Genomic DNA, 13,873 nt, shown 5'->3' on the forward strand with positions numbered 1-13,873 from the left:
GTACTTGAAAGAGTTGTCCGAAGTGTTAAACCATTATTTAGATTCTCGGACTTTCATCGGCTAGTGCGTACTCGTTTCAGCGTAGAATCTAGATGGTGAACTTAAAATCTGACATCTTGAAGTTTCACTCGCACAATCGTGGCTCTAGCATTGTTCTGTTCTTCTACCTTCCTTCAGGTATGATCTGTGATGTACTAATTCCTCTGAGTGCGTAGTTCCCCCAGTTTATTCTCGCCGGTGATTCTTGGTAAAAGTCTCTAGCTTTTCGAAGGTTCACCTTCCGGAACATCTGCAGTGTGGGTTGCAATCTTTGTGAAAAAAGCAACTTCTTCTGTAACTTTACTGCGTCATGTTTTTAGTCGACCTGTCTTAAATAGTTACCCAATATTCTCTCCTGAGAGTTGAAGCTATGAATATGTAGACATACATATTTATACAACATGCAGATAGTTTTTGACAAGAAGATAACAGTGGGCGATGTTTGTTACCGCACATTAGGAAGACTCAGCGTGTTCTCTAGATTTAGCTCATGAAACCACGCGACTTTGTGTACTGAAAAGAGAACGGACGACCCATAAAGTACTTTTGGTACGAGCCTTCGGGCCCTATTGAAGTTTCCCATAAAATTCTTGATGCTACTCTTCTGAATTTATGAATGACCATCATTAGCTGTTCTAAGTCCATCAAAAATCGGTCTTATTATTTGACATATGTGCGTGCATGTGTTTTCGAACCTAGGTTGGAACAGGCAAAACTCGTTCTGAATCACAGTTCCAACCCCAACCCGATACAGGTTCGACCGAACTACAATTTGCTTGGTGTTGTTATCTTTACCTACGTGTTGATCACCGACTCAGTTCCTGAAAACGAAAACGACTAGAGATTCGAGCCAAGCCGACTCTTGTTTTGTATCCTGATTGGACGATAGATGTAAGCTTCTGCAGGATTTTTGTTCGGTACAACCTTGGTATTTTTTTTTCCATTTGTCAGGAAAATATGCGAATTGAACACATTTGTTAAATATATCAACCAAAAATAATAAGCTACTTTATGGAAGTTTCTTGGAGAGGATGTAGAAAATTCCATCATCACCAGGGGCTTTCATATTTTTGAATTTTTAAATAATAGTTCTCACTTCTTCCAAATCAGTCCTCTAGGAATTTCTGTAAACGTTTTCTTGATTGATAATGTTTTCGAAATCCTGAGTAACTTGATTTTCAATTGGACTAGTGAGCCCTAAATTAAAATTATACGCGCTTTCAAACTGCATAGCAAGTTTTCGAGATTTTTCGCAATTAGTTAGTTATAATTTGTTTTGCTCTTTCAAGGCCGGAATTGGCTTCTGAGGTGTCTTTCAAAAATTTTGATAATTTCCAAAAAGGCTTAGAGTAAAAAAGTAGGGCTATCGAGGTATTGAATTGAGAAGTTTCCTGAAGAGCACCCATCAAATAAAATTCTGTCGCTGAAATAACTTTGCGAATTATTCCAAATTATTCCATGAGCGATGTTTGGCAATTAAGTGGCAATGACAAAAACATTGACTTATTGCGAGTCAGTTTGGAGCAAACTAACCTGCTGCCCAGTGCATTAAAAAGGCAGATAGGCAGCTTTGAAAGTATATTTACCAAGCTGTGTTTCAACAGAAACACCCAAAATATCAAAAACTTTGGTTTCAAATGACGAAAAAAGTTGATGTTTTATACGCCTGATGATGGTTGTAACTCCACCACATGCCCCATCAAGTCGATCATTACAAAAAACAAAACAGTACGAATCTCTTTGGAGTTTTGATCAAGGTTTTAAATAAGTTTCAGTAATGTTTGAATCCTTGTTTTGTAGCAACACTTTTCACATGACTTAAGGCAAATCCCAACCATATCTACGGATTGACAATCTACTCCACTGACGTATTATGCATCTCAAAGAGAAAATTGATCCATCACACAAGTCGCTTTGTTTGCGTTAAGAATCGATAGCTATCCTTGAATCACCCGAACACAATACGGAAAAGTGGATCGATTGTGAGACCACCACAACCACAGACGGCAAAACGACGACGACGACGACGACGTCGCACTGCTAACAAGTTCCTAGAAATTGAACCAGCTAGCACCGGTGGCGACGGCGACGGCGGCACTGGCCCCAGTTGTAGGGTAATTGATATAATTGGACTCCTTCCTGTATTTACAATTGTTGTTGTGTAGTGCTTACTTGCGCGATTTGCAACGATGGGTAGCCGCAGCTCACCTCGAGTAGATATTTTTTTCCCCCGGTTGATCGATTCGGCGGCGAAAAACTCGTGGATGGGTTTACGCACGCATCGTCGTCGTCGAAGTTCAGTTCCTGGGTTTATTTTTAGCGCGACGAATTTTGAAAGGGCCTCGGCGATCGACGCACACAAAAGATCGATTCGTTTCGCGAAATGATGGATCGTTTTGAAGGTTTTTGTTCGGCTTCGGAGGAATTGAGCCGAGTCATCTCTGACTCCGTTTGCGTTCAACCAACACGAACGCAAGTGAAAGGAAGGTAGCTCGCGAAATCTCTTCATAATGTGTGATTGTTCTACGTCTACCACCAAAGGCGAGGTCGTCGATTGAGTCCGAAAGGCTTAAATCAATGTCAGGGAATTCGATTTCGAATGGAGTGTGACCTTGTCTGGGTCTATCGGAAAGACGTAGTTAGATCTGTTAAGCTTTTATTCAACTTCCCACCTGTCGCTTCGTTGATACATTTTCTAAAACAACAACACGATACCAAAGTGTAGATATCCGACGTTGACGTGACCCAGGACTCGTGTGTTTACCAACAACCACCACACCGCAAAATACACTCAGGTTTTGTACGTCCGTCGCTCAGGAATTCGCCCTCCATCCGGATACGAAAAACGACCACGACGACGACAACGATGACGGTGAAGTCCTTGAACAACAAATAATAACCCAAGCCGTACACTTTGTGGAGCTTTTCTGGGTAAGAATTCCCATAGTAAACATACGCGCGAAATTGTGGTTATTAATGGGTAGGTAGCTGCTGCGGTGAGTCGGTCAACCTCGTCTCCTCCCTGTGATTGTATGTTGTAAGAACAGTATTGGACAATTCATTTGCAACTTTATCTGTTTTGCATGCAAAATGAACAACTTTAGAGGATTAGATCTAAAAATTTTATAAACCGAGCTGAATTTAAGCTCGATTACAATAGTTGAGATGTAACTAGAATTTAAGGTGAAGATGCTTCGAAGCCAAACCTCAAATTTTCAAGAGCACGGATCTGGAGAACCGAACACCCATTTGAGCTGAAAACTTAATCGATTGATCATCACCAGCGAGTGACCAATCGATTAAGTTTTCAGTAAAAGGATGCTTGGTTCTCCAGATCCGTGCTCTTGAAAATTTGAAATTTGGCTTCGATTCATCTTCACCTTAAACATTTTCATTGCATTTTCTTACACTAACAAGTTTTTCGTCAACTTTTAATAATTAACTTAACTCAAAACATTGAAGAAATAGCTTCATAGTGCCAAAGCTGCAAACTTAGACAGAATGACGTGGGATTCGCTTGAAAGGCTCTTCTATGTTATAAAATATGTTTTTTTGTTTGAAAAAAATATTTTAGTTTAATTGTTAGTACTTTTCAACTCGTTTATTACCTATATATTGTCCAATACTGTAGGTCCGTGGTCTCCAAAGTACAGTGTAGGTAATGGTTACGTCGAATACCGCAGAGAACCCCGTGATGATGGATGACCACGCCAGCCATCGTTCCTCATCGTTCTCGAAGGATGCGGACTGGTGGAGCAAATTGAATTTCGATGAAGTTATTTCCCCTTGAGAATTGAGTGGCAGAGAAAAAAAAAGCTGAACGGAGGTGGATGAAGGTGTTCTGTTTGCTCTACATTTTATGGTTGACCATGAATCCACCATTATCGGGAAGTTTAGTCCCGATAATGGTGGAGAAGCTTCCTACACAGAGTTTTGAAGAAGGTGTCACTTTTTCTACCTGTTTTCCTGGGCTCTGTGGGCTACCTTTAGGCTAGTGGTATCGTCCATGGCTACCGAACAAAGCCCTGCTAAAGGTTTTTGGGTTCAAATAACTTTTGGTCCAGGATCTTTGCATAATGGAAATTGCCTCAACTTCCCAAGGCATAGAGTATCATCGTGCCTGCCATACACAATACCAACGCGAAAATGGCAACAAAGGCAAAACAAAGTCTCAGTTAATAACTGTGGAAGTACTTTAAATACACTAAATTGAGTGGCAGGATAGAATGTAATGCCAAAAAAAAAGTTATCTGAGCTTTTAGTTACATTCTCAGGTATGCATACGATTTGTTCAAATATGCATTTGACATTTGAGTAAAACTTTTCTCCGTATTGTCAACAAAAAGTACTAGAATTTCAATTCTCACAAAAGACTAAGGGGTCATATATCAATGGATCCACTGGCTTCAGTGTCTTCAACGGAAACACTCCCGCCTCTCGAAAATTACATAAACATTGCACGGTTTATGCTTCTAATCTGGCAGCAATCATCTTCACTTTGAGGATGATCTCCAACATGTCCGCAAACTACTTCTCCATCTTCTCGTGTAGTATAAGTTCTTTTGGGGCACTTCGGTCGAAGCAAGAATAAAGCATACATAATAATTTCTTACTACAATACGAGAGAAGATCTGTGCACTGCTCGAAAAATCATACAAGATTACGTTTGTATCAGTTCTCTCATATTGCTTTAATAATGGCTATGAAAGGGCGTACTCTCTTTCAAATGGTAGATCAATGGTAGAAGAATTTCAAACGATTTTTTTTTTTTCATTTAGCACGTTACGACTTGCAAAGCTAATGCTAACATGGCCAACGATGCAGGTCTCAGCATCACTATCAGCAGAATACAAAGATTCTCAGCGATATCTTCAAAATCCTCACTACACTGGGATGTTTGAGTTCCCTTACGAAATCGTTGTAATTTCTAGTGGGATGCTGAGAAGTCTGAATGGAATCCTGAAAAAAATTCTCTTTGAGGTTCTTAACCTGACAGGCTCCTGAGAGTTTTGAAATAAAAGCTCTACATACATGTAAACGTTTCCGCAACGCTAGCAAAGAAATTTAAAAAATATATAATATAAACATTGCGATGGTTAAATCTCTAGTAAAAACACTAAGAGTTCAACGAAAAAAAAATTATATCAATTATTGCAGACGTAATGCCTGGATAAATTCATGAAAAAAAAACAGAGAAGGCTTCTTAAGGGAAGAATCTCATAAGAAATTCCAATGTTTTAAGGTATTCTGTCAACTTGCTGGAGGCATCCCCAACTCCTTAAACAATATTATGGTCATATTATACTTTGCATACTACTCTAAGCATCTTTTTAGAGTAAATCCCTTTCTAGAGCAAACGCTTAGAGGTGTACTTAGTGAAATTCCTGGTCGAATCCTTGACAACATCACCTGATTTGAAAGCATACCGTAATCCGGGGTAACATTGATCATTTTTTTTAGTTTTTCTTAAATTTTTCATTTCATAATACAAATGTTACAAGTTTCATATTTTTAAAACAAGTACTGGCACCCACCGCTCCTAGCTAAGTACTTTATTTTGTTTTTCGAAAGATTTAAACATGTTTAAATAAATGTTTTAAGTGATTTTTTTGATTCAGCTGATATGGGGTAACATTGATCACCCAAGTAAACAACGTTCGCTAATATTGGAAATGTCATTACTTGCTAAAATCAGGGCCCCTGAAACTGAATATGAAGACCAAACTCTTACAAGTCATTTACTTTTTGAGTTATTTCAAAATTAAAAACACCTTGAACCGCGTAATACGCCTAAAAGTAGGCAATATCCTCAGGAAATTCTACATTCGTAATAGTATTTAGTTAATGTTGCCTAAATGAATAAACTTATGAAAGATTTGACAACGGAATCGTTTTCGGCGATGCCATTTTTAGTAACACCCACATTTTCCTTGATCAAATCGTCTGTAGAACTCATGTGAGACATGAATTTTCGGTAGTGTCAGTGAAAATGATAGAAATCATAGTTTCAAAAAGTTGACAAATTTGCGCATAAACTAAACGCAATTTTGGCAAAAACCTTAATTATCATTAGCTTATGAATATACGAAAGAGAGGCACCATTCATGGTTCGAGAATGCTTCGTCAATAAATCTTTATTTGAACGTTTAACAAGATTAGTCGTCCCGATCAATGTTACCCCGCTGATCAATGTTACCCCGGATTACGGTAACAGAAAAACATGATTCATTTTGCTCGCACGATAGGTATATTCCGCTGAACAAGATATATTTGCGTGCTAATGCAAAACAATTCAAAAGCTCAGCCTGTCAATAAAACTGATAAAACTTTTGATTCAACTTATATCAGCTTAGTGCCAAAGGTTTATGGAAATTTTTCTCTCTATACAAAATCAAACTATTAAGCGTGCTGATATAAATAACGTTTAAATATGCCTTCGTGTTATTTTAACCCAAAAGCATACATCGATACTTTGCATGAAATGCCGAACACTGTTATTATTCTGTCTGTGTGATTCAGAGGTATTCTTGGACGAAATTTTACTTGGACAAATTGTTGAAAACATTCTGCAGGAGTTCTTACAGCAACCCTTAGAATAGTTCATGAGCGAACTTGGCAAAGCTTTCTGGAGTAATCCACGTAGTTAAACGTGTATATTTGAAGCAATTTCTTACTGAAAGTTGGATTCAAGAAGTGTATTCAGAGAACTTATAGTTGAAGTTGTGGTTCAAATCTTTATGGAGATAGTTTTGTAAGAATTCCCTGAGAAAATCTTTGGTAGGTTCGCTGGGGACAGCAATGCGTGAAGGACTAATTGGTTTTGCTGGTGGACTACAAACCATAATGCACCCCACAGACGCTCAGACGGGTTGACCAACATTGACTCCGCCCTCTAGGTTGATGCTCATGTTGGTGCTATGTTTGACCGTGTGTGATGCTGCTTGACGAACCAATTTGACAGTTTGTGAAACCAATTTGACGGTTGACGAATCGGTCGGCCAAAATCAAACGAGTTTTTTCATGAGCAAATTCGCCAAAGATTCTTTAATTATCCTCAACCAATTTCTCCAGAAATATCTTCAGAGAATCCATCAGCAGTTTCACCTGTGATTCAAAAAATCCATCCAAGGATTGTACCTGGATTTGTACTGCAGAGATTCCATCTGGAATTTTACCAGGGATTTCGCCAGGTAATCCTCTTGTAATATCTTTAGGAATTCTTCCAAAACTCCTTCATGATTCCACCAGGTGTTCTTCCAGAAATTTAATCAACATTTTGTCCAGCGATTTAACAAGAAATTCCTGTAAGAATTCTTTTATAAATTCCTTCCGAAAGTTCACCTGGAATTCCTCATGAGATTCTATCACGAGTTCCTGCAGGGATTCCATCAGTGATTTCTCTGAGAATCAGGAGTTCTTCTTGGCATTACGTCCTCACTAGGACAGAGCCTGCTTCTCAGCTTATAGTGCAATGGGCATTTCCACAGTTTTTGACTGAGAGCTTTCTTTGCCAAAGTTGCCATTTTCGCATTCATATATCGTGTGGCAGGTACGATGATACTCTATGCCCAGGGAAGTCAAGGAAATTTCCATTACGAAAAGATCCTGGACCGACCGGAAATTTAATCCAGAAACCTTCAGTAAGGTTTTGCTTTGTAGCCGCGGACTCTGATCACTCGGCTAAGGAAGACCTCTAGAATCAGGAGTTATTCTAGGGAATTCAATACGATTTCATCCAGGCATTCCATCAGGAGAACTTCTATAGATTCAATCACAAATTTCACGAAGGTTTCATTCAGCAGTTCCTTCAAGGTTTTTATCAGGACTAGCTCTAGGGATTCCATCGGATGTTCCTCTCCGAATTCCATCGGAAGTTCCTCTAGGAATTCCATCAAGAATTCTTCTGGGGATTTCATCAGAATACATCTAGCAATTCCATTAGAAGTTTCTCCAGCGATTCCATCAGCAGTTCCTTCAGAGATTCCACCTGGAATTCATTCCAGAGATTCTATCAGGGGTTTCTCTAGAGATTTCATCACTAGTTATTCTATGAATTTCATCAGAAATTCCTCCATTGATTCCCTCAGGAGCTCCTTCAACAATATATTTAGGATTTCCTCCAAGGATTTCATCAGGAGTTCCTCCAGGGATGCCATAAAGAGTTTCTTCTGAGATTTCACCCGAAATTCCTCAAGAGATTCTATCAGGAGTTCCTTCAGGAAACTGACCAGGAGTTCATCTAGAGATTTCATCGGGACTCTATCAGGAGTTCCTCCAACAATATCTTTATATTCCTTTAACGATTCCATCAGGAGTTCATCCAGGGTTTATATCAGGAATTCCAATAGGGATTCTATTAGAAGTACCTTTAAGGCTACCATTAGAGTTCTTCTGAGGATTTCATCAGGAGTTCCTCCAGAAATTCCACCAAGAGTTCCTTCAGAGATTCCAGCTAACACTTATTCCGAGATTCTATTAGGACTTCCTCCAGAGTTTATATCAGGAGGTCACCTAAGAATTTCATCAGGATCTTCTAGGGATATTATAAGGAATTTCTCTAGGCATTCTATCAGGAGTTCCATCAGAAATTTTATCAGAAATTGCTCCAGGGATTTCATCAGGAGTTCCTATAGTGATTCCATAGGGAATTCTTCAAGGGATTTCATCAGGAGTTCCTCCGAAGATTTCATCAGGAGTTCCTGCAAGAATATCTTTAGGAATTCCTACAAGGGTTCCATCAGGAGTTCCTCCGGATTCCGTCAGAAATTCCTTCAGGAATCATCATTAAATTCTTCAGAAATTTTAACAGGAGCTCCCTTGGAGATTCCATCAGGAGTACCTCTAGAGATTGTGTCAGAAGTTTCTTCAGAGATTTCACCTGGATCCTCGAGGGATTGCATCAGAAGTTTCTTCTAGGGATTACATCAGGATCTCTTCTGGGAATTACATCAGGAGTTCTTCTGGGGATTTCAAGAACAGTTACTTCAGGGGTTTCATAAGCTTTTTCTTTAGACATTCCACCTGGAATTTCTTCTGGGATTCTATCAAGAGTTCCATCAGGAGTTCCTCTGAGTCTTTCAATAGGAGTTCCAAAGGATTTTCATCAGGAGTTCTTCTAAGGATTTTATCAGGAGTTCCAATAGGGATTCAATTAGGAATTCCCACAGGGCAAAACATAAGAAGTCGTTTATGGCATTTCATTACGAGTTCCCAAGGGATTCCATAAGGAGTTCTTTCAAGGACTTTATTAGGAGTTCCTCTATGGTTTCCATTAGGAGTCCTTCAGAGATTCCACCTGGAATTTCTACAGGAATTCTATCAAGAGTTTCTCTAATGATTCTATCAGAAATTACTTCAGGGATTACATTACACGTTTTTCCAAGCATTCCATCTGAAGGAGTTCTTCAATAGATTTCATTGGGAATTTCTGCAGGGATTCCATCGGAAGTTCTTTCATGGATTCCTTTAGAAAAACTTCTAACACCTTATTATAAATCCTCCTGGGATTCCATCAGAAGTTCTGTCAGGGATTCTATCAGGAATTCTTCTAAAGTTTCCTTCAGGAATCCCTCTAGGGTTATTCTGGGTTAATTTATTATAAATTCTTTTCGAAATTTATTAGGAGATAGTACCCGAACTTCTAGAGATTCATCCAAGAACTCTTCAAGGTAGTCCTCCTGGAGTTCCTTAAGGTATTCCTCCCGGATTTAGTCAAGGGATACCTCCCGAAATTCCTTAAGGAATCAATCCTCAAGAAATTCCTCCAGCAAAATGTCCAACGATTTTCGAAGATCATCGGGATTTCCTCCAGGGATTTTATCAGAAATTTCTTATAAGTACCATTACTGCATTACTCAAGAGATTCCTTCCGGAATTTCTCAAAGGATTCCTCGCGGAATTCATCATGGGGCTCCTCCCGGATTTCCTTGAGGAATCAATCCCAGAAATCCTCAAAAAATTCCTCCGGATTTTTCAAGGAATTTCTCGTGGAATAACTCCAGGGATTCTTGGCGGTTTTCAGGAATCCTCCAGCGATATTACCAGAAATTTATTATAAGAGTTTAACCTGTAATTTGGTAATCTACCAGTACATCATCCAGTAACTCTATCCGGAATTCCTCCTGAGATTTAAAACAGGAATTCCTTCAGGGATTCCTCTGGGAGGTTCCTTCGTGGATGCCACCAAGATGAACTCCAATTTTCCAATAACGAATTTCCTATGCGATTTGATCACAATTTCCTATAAAGATTCCACTAGTAATTCCTTCAGATACTTCAACAGTATTTTCCCTAATTATATCACCTGTAATTTTTCGCGAGAGAAGTTTTTTAAGGAATTTCACAAGGAGTTCTTCTAGCGTTAACACTGGGAATATCACCAGTGTTTCGCTAGAATTACCACCAGAAAAATCTACCACAGTTTCGCCAGAAGTTCAACCATAAAATACTTCAAAGGTGTTACTAGGATTGTGCTTCAGGATTATCATAAATTCCTCCAGGGAGTTAACGGATATTTACTCAGAATTTAAAACAACACATTTCTCCAAATACCTCAGGATGTATCCCTAAAGTAGATCTAAAAGATTTTTATTTCATTTCTGAAAAAAAAATACATGGAGATATATTTTCAGAACTTCTTGAAGGTATCACCAAAGAAATCAATAGATTAATTCCTAGAGAGTTTCCTGGAGAGATTTCTTAGTATATTTCTGGAAGAACTTTTAAAGCAACCCCTGAAGGAGTTTCTGAAAGATTCTCTAAGGTAATTCCTGGTAGATTCCTTGGGGAAAAATCCTTAAAGAAATACTGGATGGAATTGATGGATACATTCCTTTAGGAGTCCTCGGAGAAATTTATATTAGATTATTAAAGTATTTCCTGCAGAAATCCCAGGAGGAATGCCTCGTAGGGTCCCTTCAGAGATACAAGGAAGAATCTTTGGAGGAAACACTGTTGAAGTTTATAAAAGAATTTATTGAAGATTCTCTAGAGGAATACCGAAGGATAACCTGGGGGATCCTCTCAAAAAATTACAAGTGGAATCTCTAATGGAATTCCTGCTGATAAAGTTTTGATGATTTTTGTTTTGCAGTATTTCTCTTCAAATCTTTGAAGGCTTTCTGATGGAATTCTTGGAGGAATTGTTGGTGGAATCTCTGGAGGAGCTTAATGAATCCTCGGATAAATTGTGGGAAGTATCTGTATAGAAATGCTTGAAGTAATTCTTAAATGAATCTTTGGAGGATTTTTTGGTGGAATTCTTGAAGGAAGCATTGGATGAACCACTGGAGAAATCCCTTGGGAAGTATTTGTATAGATCCCTGGAGAAATCTGTTGAGAAATTGCTAGAAAGAATCGCTGAAGAAATTCCTGGTGGATTTTCTGATGTAACTCCTTGAGGAATTCAAGGATGATGAGTCCTAGGAGCAAGCCCTTAAAAAAGTCTTGGTGAAATCCTTGGGGGAATTTATGGTGATAGTTTTTTTTTTTAGAAATCTTTTGAAAAGTATCTGAAAGAATTCGTGATGTGATTCCTAGATAACGCGTGATGGAATCTTTGGAACTAACTTCTAGATAAATTTCTGAAGAAATCTTTGATTTTTTTTATAACAATCTGGAGGAATTCTAGGAGGCAGCCTTGGAGTTAGCCCTGAAGAAATTCCTTGGAATTTTTTTGGACAGATCTTTGAAGAAATCAGTGGTTGAAATCCACAATAATTTGTAGAGGAACCTCTAAAGGAATCCTAGGAAAAATTCCTGAAGGTATGCCTGAAAAATGTTCCCCGGAGGAATTTCTGGTTGAATCTGTCAATAAATTTCTGAAGGAATTTTTGATAAAATTCGTGGTAGAATCCCAGGAAGAGCTTTTGGTGGAATCCTTATGGCTTATGGATTCCTGGAAAAACTTCAAAGCAGAATAACTAGAGGAAACGACTAAAATATTCTGGATAGAATGTTTGAAAAAAAAATGCCATGGCCAGTCCCATATCAAGGGCTGCTCAGAATATTTCCCGAAAGAGACCCGTCATAATTTATGAGTTTTACCGGAATATTTCGTACGAATTATAACTGGAATTCCTCTTAAATATTTATTTCTTCCTATACTTAAATGTTGAAAGTTCTTCTCTTCCTTACTGCGATCATTGCCAGAAAATCGCGAAAAGATTCTCCCTCACAGCCACAGCATTCGAAAAAATAACAATCACATATTCACTAGACTCTCGGCAAGTCTCAAAACATGCGAAGAAATATCGTGTTGCTGCAACCAACCTTGACAGTCGGTCAAACGATTGTATCAACATAAGTCGGTTTGACTAACTTGGGGGTGGAGTCAATGTTGGTCAAACCGTCTGAGCGTCTGTGGGCTGCATTAGACAAAAACGGCATCGGAATGATTCACTACCGACTCCGTGTGCCGAATGCATCCGATTGCTGTAGCGAATGATTGTTTACATTCCGATTCCGCACGAGTGGCATTCGTGTTTGAGAGCTGAAGAGCGTTCACTGGCTGGGAATACGCAAGGCGAAATGATTCAGTGAACGCAAAATCTGTACATTTCGGAGAAAGCATTCAGTGATTGAATGGCGATCGTGTTCTTTCGTGTCTCCCATTTAAGAGCGGTTAGGTGCTCTCTCCGCTCCGAATATCTTTTCATTTTCGGTTTATCTCAATCGTTCACGGTTCGTCGGAATTGCGCTCACACACAGCGTTCGGCAGTCACTGAACATTCGGTGGCAGCAGATACTTTGCAGATATTTTATCGGTAGCGTTCGGCTGAGTGAGTGATTTTTCCCTTGCTTGGATATCATACAGCAATTTCTTCTGCTAGCGGAGTAAAACGGAAAAGTAGGTAGTCAATTGAGATTCAAATATTTGGCAAAACCAAATTTTTTTATTTTTTTTTTCAAGTCAGTCGTATGTCCATTTCAAAACGTTCAATAATCCCACATGAAGAATTTTTGACACAGAACTGCTGTTATTTCAGAACTGAATATTGTCAGCAACTTTAGACATAAGGTTAGCAATCGTAAATGGAGGTTATTGGCGATCAAATTCCTGGGATTACGTTCTCACACCAGAACTCAATAATTTCTGTATTACATAGCCTTCGTCTATCCCAGTACACCACTATTATTAAATCAATGAACTTGAAATGACCCGTTCAGGTCACACCTGTTTCCACATAACCGACCAGATTGCGCAATACTACCGAGTGGTGTCGTTCGCCGCAAGTTCAAACCTGTCAGGCTAATTTAGCTGCTTACAACTCGGTCGCTTTGATTGGTTGGAACTCGATCACCCTTGAAGGCGCTGCTGCTGGATCGAATTAACCAGCCATTGCGCCTTAGATTGGTTGATTGAACAGCTAGCCAACTAGCCAACCGACGCACCTTTCCATAGAATCCAGTGACCTAGTCCTGCTCTCCGTCGTCAAAGTCCGGTTTGTGTGCTTGCCCGATTAGACGGAAAAAGCAGGATTGTAACAGAATGTGTTATTTTAATATGATATTTTCATATCATCAGTTGTAAGTACAGTATAACTGATATAAATTATATCAGGATTTCCTCTAAATAAAACAAGAACAGAAACCCCCATTTTAAAGAAATGTGTTTCAAGGATGATTTGAATCAACGAAATTATTACAAATTATGTTACTGTACAATGAACAACAAACTTACAAATGCAATGTTAAGAATATAACAAATGATGTTAAAAATCTGTTGAATAACACATTAAGAAGAAAGCCATTCTGATAACATTGAAGCTACTGATTTTGGCGCTACAGTCTTGGGTAATCGAAACCAGATTTTTTTTTTCAACTTATTGACTCA

General features: G+C 38.8%; 1 protein-coding gene across 11 annotated transcripts in view; it reads left to right on the forward strand.

Moving 5' to 3' along the window:
* Positions 1–13,873, forward strand: part of LOC5578975 (protein FAM46C) — a 296,248-nt gene that overhangs the window by 266,570 nt on the left and 15,805 nt on the right. The window contains exon 1 of one of the 11 annotated variants that reach the window (XM_021841530.1): positions 2,735–2,970. The exons of the other annotated variants lie outside the window; for them this stretch is intronic. The gene's annotated coding sequence lies outside the window, so the exon portion shown is untranslated. Of the gene's footprint in view, positions 1–2,734; positions 2,971–13,873 lie in introns of those variants that run through there. 11 annotated transcript variants of the gene reach the window in all.

This window comes from Aedes aegypti, chromosome 2 (assembly GCF_002204515.2).
Source record: "Aedes aegypti strain LVP_AGWG chromosome 2, AaegL5.0 Primary Assembly, whole genome shotgun sequence".
In the NCBI taxonomy this organism is placed as follows: Eukaryota; Metazoa; Arthropoda; class Insecta; order Diptera; family Culicidae; genus Aedes; species Aedes aegypti.